This window comes from Saimiri boliviensis, chromosome 12 (assembly GCF_048565385.1).
Source record: "Saimiri boliviensis isolate mSaiBol1 chromosome 12, mSaiBol1.pri, whole genome shotgun sequence".
Classification (NCBI taxonomy): domain Eukaryota; kingdom Metazoa; phylum Chordata; class Mammalia; order Primates; family Cebidae; genus Saimiri; species Saimiri boliviensis.
In genome coordinates this window covers 54,905,345-54,911,245 of record NC_133460.1, presented here as the reverse complement: position 1 = coordinate 54,911,245, position 5,901 = coordinate 54,905,345, and the positions used below count along the sequence as shown (strand labels likewise).

Below are 5,901 nucleotides of genomic sequence, written 5' to 3'. Positions count from 1 at the left end.
TGTGTGTGTATATATATATATATATATATATATATATATATATATATATATGTGTGTGTATGTATACAGTTGACCCTTAAACAACAATCGGGTTATGGGCACTGACCCTCCAGAGCCAAAAATTCACATGAAACCTTTAGCTCCCCCAAAAGTACTAATAGCTTTCTATTGACCAGAAGCCTTACTGATAACATAAACAGTAGGTTAACACATTTTATATGTCATCTGTATTGTATACTGCATCCTTACAATAAAGTAAGGTAGCAAAAAGATGTTACTAAGGAAATCATGAGGAAGAAAATATATATTTACTATTCATTAAGTGAAAGTGGATCATCGTAAAGGACTTCATCCTCATAATCTTTACACTGAGTAGGCTGAGAAGGAAAAGGAAGGAGTAGGGGTTGGTCTTGGGGTCTCAGGGGCAGCAAAGTTGGAAGAAAATCCATGTATAAGTGGATCTGCGCAGTTCAAATCCATGTTGTTCAAGAGTCAAACTGTATATGTATCTACCTGCATGTAATGTGCATGTATATATATATATATATGTATATATACACATACATATATACATTTATACATATTATAATGTATATATACATACATACACATTATATAAATGTATATATGTATGTGTACATATACACATATACACATTACATACAGTAGATATAAAAGTTGCATAAACTAGTATTTATTCTAATTATGGGTCATAACTAGATCTCTCAGTGGCTGTATTTTATTTTAGAAGACAGGAGTCTTAAATTGAACATTATTTTATTGAACGCTGATATTTTCCATTCCGTCCTATTTTTTATAACATTAGTTATAACCCACCAAATTGATTTTACAACTCACTAATGGGGTGCATCTCCCAGCCTGAAAAACAGTGACTTAAAGGAACCGTAATCATGACCAAGCAAAGGCGGTGTCATCTTGAGCTAGACGATGGTCAGCATCTCCCACGCCATAGAGGTGAGAAGCATAGGGCCTGACCCTAAATGGTTATTTTTAAAATACGTAAAAATGTATATCATTGGACTCCAAGTTTTTAATACATAGAAATTTATATAATAGGATTCCAAATGTAACTACTAGGCAAAAGAATACATAATGAGTTTAGTTACACAGAGGAAATATAAGTAAAAATGAGTTTGACAGATATCTAAATATTTTTTCTTAGATCACTAAACAGGCCAGGAGTGGTGGCTCACACCTGTAATCCCAGCACTTTGGGAGACCAGGGTGGATGGATCACCTGAGGACAGGAGTTCAAGACCAGCCTGACCAACATGGCCTATCTCTACTAAAAATACAAAAATTAGCCAGGCATGGTGGCAGACACCTGTAATCCCAAGTACTCGGAAGGCTGAGGCCAGAGAATCACTTGAATCTGGGAGGCAGAGGTTGCAATGAGCTGAGATTGTGCCATCCTGGGCAACAAGAGCAAAACTCTGTCTCAAAAAAAAAAAAAAAAAAATCACTAAACAACAATAAAAGCCTCTTACTTAAATATTTCATTCAGTATGAAGACAAATAGCAAATGATAGCTCAAAAATTTGAACACAGTTATCTGAGCAGAAAGGATTTAGTCTAGAGCAGGGTAGGACATGGCACTGCTAGTTTTTTATTTATTATAAGCCTTAAGCATAAAAATACTATTTGACTTTCTAAATGGTATTCATGTTTTACTTTGCTAAAAAAAATTGATTTAATTTTTAAAAATCAATCCTAATAGCAATTCGGTATAGAAGAGTGGACACTCGATTGGGACCCTGAAGACCTACCATCTACACTCTCAGCCTGGGAAAGCTACTTGACTTCTTGGGACTTCACTTTCTTCTTAGGTAAAATGAAGGGCTAGATTCTGAAGCTTCCTTTACATATCATATTTTAGGACCCTATGACCCTAAAATATCTGATCATTTACAGATCATTTTAATGAAAGGATATGGCATTCCAAGATCATCCAAAGGGTGAAAACTCACAATTTACCACACAAAAAGTTAGACCAAAGCTAGTGGTCTCACCATCACAATAACTTAAGTAATCCCAGTGTTATCTCTTTGGGGCAGCTACTCAATTGTGTTATTTCTTCTTCCCATCAATATGGTCCCTATCATATTTCATAAATTATAATTTTATGTATCACATTATTTTTTTCCTGTTAACCATGTGCTTTTCTCAGAGTTTCTTTCTTGAGTGTTTTCAATGCAGAAGTAAAACTTATTTCAATAATACCATAATTAAATCTCTTAGTGGCTATATTTTATTTTAGAAGATATGAATTATATTCAATTTTTTTTATTGAACTGTCATTTTTATCTTAACTGTGGCTTAACCTCGTAATCTAATTATTTTTTCTGAACTTACTTTACAGCTAATAAAAGATATGAAAAATTAAATTACATAATAAAGCATGAAGCAAGTATAGCTATCATGAGACTTTCAGACTGAAAAACTAACATGAACTAATTTATACTATTGAAAAGTTGTTTTTCCCCATATTAAAAAAAAATCGATAAAAAAGAAACCTCTTTAAATGAAATAATAAATTAGGCTACTCTAATTCCCATAGATATCTTCAAATCATCATAACAGGATATTAACTTTTCAATCACAGTAGAAAGGAATCAGAAAGAAATCAACCCTACAAAATCTATCCCTAAGATCTCTGTTTAAGGAAATTTATAAAAGAAAAACTCCCTCTTCCTCCTCCTCTCACTTCTAAAGCATTTAGTTTTCAGCTCTAATATACTAAAAATTCTTTTTTCTTCCCTCTTTTCCTTTAGGATGTGTTTTAATTGTTTCTGTCTTCCATAAGGGCCATGTTGAAATATCACCTCCCAAAAAAGAATAGCACTCTCCACCCAGGCACTGTGAAACACTTGCACGGATAAGTATTTGAAAAATGATTTTTATGGTGATGAAATAAAATGTATTCACAGTGGTAATTCTTTGGGGCCGTTAGGAATTCATTAAACAATACCTCAGCTCTAGAATCATCAAACCCTCTGATAAATATTTGTAAGAGTCTCTGCAAATACACCCATGATACAAGTTAGCAGAAGCTACAAAAGTGTAAGTGTGTCTCTCTAATTCATACTCAGATTTTCCTGAGTCCTGAACTAGAAGTTCTGATCTTAGCAAAGACAGCAGATAATCCTTTCTTCACGGTAGTTTGAACTCAAGCAATTTTAAGTAGTTTTAAGATTTACCCCTTAAGTACAGTGAACCAAGACCACCAAACTAGTTGCAGGGAGAATTCAGTGAGTTAGAATTTTATTGCTTCAGTTGTTTAAATCAAACACCTCTATCAGTCTGAAATCAACGTATTTATGCAATAACCTCTTAACTAATGTTTGCGGAGCATTTACACTATATAAAACATAGCATCGCATTAGGTGTGATGGGAAACACAGAAAGTACTAAACCTTATCCTGCTCCCAACAGAAGAAATGTTCATCTAGCTGGTGTTGAGATGCTAACAGGAAAAGAAGCTGAACACAGTAATTTTACAGTGCAGAAGCCTCCCAAACAAATACCTTAACCAAGCAGCTGAGGTTAACATTTCTAGTGAGAAGCCAGGCCAATATCATGTACCCCTTGAGATAATGTGATACCTATGTGGTACTTTTCCCAAAACCCATAACTCCAAACTAATCATGAGATAACACATCACAGGAACCCATGTTGAGGCACATTCTACAAAATACCTGGCCAGTATTTTGACTGCCACGGTCATCATGAAAAACAAAGAAAAGCTGAACTGTCACAGACCAGTGGAAACTAACAAGACATGACAACTAAAGGCAGTGTGGTGTTCTGGCCCCTGGATTAGATGCTGGAACAGAAAAAGGACAAAAATGGAAAAACTTAGTGGAATCCAAATAAAGTCTGGTGTTTTAGTTAATAATATTGTTCTGATTTTCTTTTTTAATTTGACAGATGGTGCCAAAGTGATAGGAAATGACAACACTGGGAGAAACCAAAGTTAGGTTGGGGTATTACAGGAATGCTCCGGACTACCTTTGCAACTTTTGTGTAAATCTAAAATTATTCCAAAGTATGGTGTTTTTAAAGTTTATTTTTAAAAGAAATGGGAAGATATATGTCACAGGGCACAAAGTAGCTGTTATGTAGTATGACTAAGTCTAGAGGTCTAAAGTACAGCATGAGGACTGTAATTAATAATAAAAAATTAAAAGATTCAAATTACATTATGTGAATTTCACCCTGATTTTTTGTGTATATGATGTGAATTTCACCCCGATTTACATTTTATACAGAAAGAGAGAGAAGATGAATAAAAGAAGATGTCAATGAGTGACAGAGGGGTATTGAAAAGTCTACAGTTAGAGTGCATCTTACAAAATTGCCAGTCTTTGACCTTTTTCACCTATAAAACAGTATTTTCATATGATTCGACCTAACACATCTCTGTGGACTTGGGAAATGTCATGGTTAAATGGAGCTTGTGCTGAACATGAAAGGAAACGACAGCAAGGAGGACACATTCCAGGAGAAGGGAACAGTGTGAGTAGAGGTGGGGACATGCACAGTGTGGTCAGAGACAGGATAGAGACCTGCCTGTGCCAGTCCCTGTCAGCAGGGAGGTGACAGAAGATACACTATCACAGCAAGGGCTTCAGGAAGGGAGGTATTTTCGGAATATAGAGGTTCTGGGCTCTAGATCTGAATACATACCAAGAGCCTGGTCCTCCCAGTGCCTAGGAATGTCCCCTGGAAAGGACTACAGCCTCTAGGGACAGTGACACATCAAAGTGCCTCAGTGGCCACATTTTCAGGCCCCGGGTGGACATCTAGCATAATAGAAAGATCACCAAACTACAAAGTGGCAGATCTAAGTCCTGGTTCTGCCTCTGCCACTAATGGGATGAGAAACCCTAAACAAGTCCTCTCCTTCTGTCTGCATCTCAGATTTCTACCCTAAAGAGGAGGGGAGCTGGATAAGTCAGTCTCCAAGGCCTCTTCCAGCTCTAAAACACTAATTCTGACAAGGAATGAAATATGTGTTCTGGCTCTCAGAAGCAACATGTGGCTCACTCAAGTAGAGAGAATGATGCAAGGTCCATGAAAGCAAAAACACCGAGAATAAAAGGACTGTGTTTTTATACACAAGAGTCTATTCTTTTATGATACAAGTCTAGACCCCTCTAAATATTTAAACAACAATATCATACCAGTATGAAACCTCTCTAAATCAGGCTCTGTGGTTAAGGAGGATATATGAACAGATGTGATCTTATTAAGGCCCTAATGTAACTCAAAAACAATTTGTCATATATGACGGGTATTGTTAAATTATGTCCACCTGCCAGAGGCAACCAGAGAAATTACCAACCGCCTTTACTCTACTGTTACTCAAAATTCCCTAAAAAGCTCCCATAGATGTGTCCAGGATATGTATTTTTTAAAACAGTAACCTAATTGTCCCCAACACATAACAGCCAATGTTTCACAATTCCTTTTCATGTATATTTTATTGTGGGGCCCAACTGTTTCAACACCCTAGTGGTTCAACTTTAATGCAGCTCAGGAAACCCCCTAAGTAATATCTATCACAAAATGCTTAACATCTGTGAAACTTGGACCCAAAATGTTCCAATTTTTTCTTTGGGTTGGGGGCAGCGCTTGGGGGTGGGGTATGCCGGCCACGGTTTTCATTAACGACAATAGTGTTGGAGCTCACAGGTATTTTAATCACTTCTCAGGCAGGAAGAACCTTTTGCGTTTACCTTCCTACATGCTCAGAATTCTGTCAAACTACCATCGCCCTGCTTGCTCAGAGTCCATTTAAACCTGAACCCATTTCCTTTCCCTTCTCTAAACATTTGTCTCTCTCCTTCTTGCATTACAATATTTTAATTAAGTGGAACA

General features: G+C 36.3%; 1 protein-coding gene across 3 annotated transcripts in view; it reads right to left on the bottom strand.

Annotated features, from left to right (window-relative positions):
• Positions 1-5,901, bottom strand: part of LRMDA (leucine rich melanocyte differentiation associated) — a 1,103,079-nt gene that overhangs the window by 794,906 nt on the left and 302,272 nt on the right. The gene's annotated exons all lie outside the window — the stretch shown is intronic.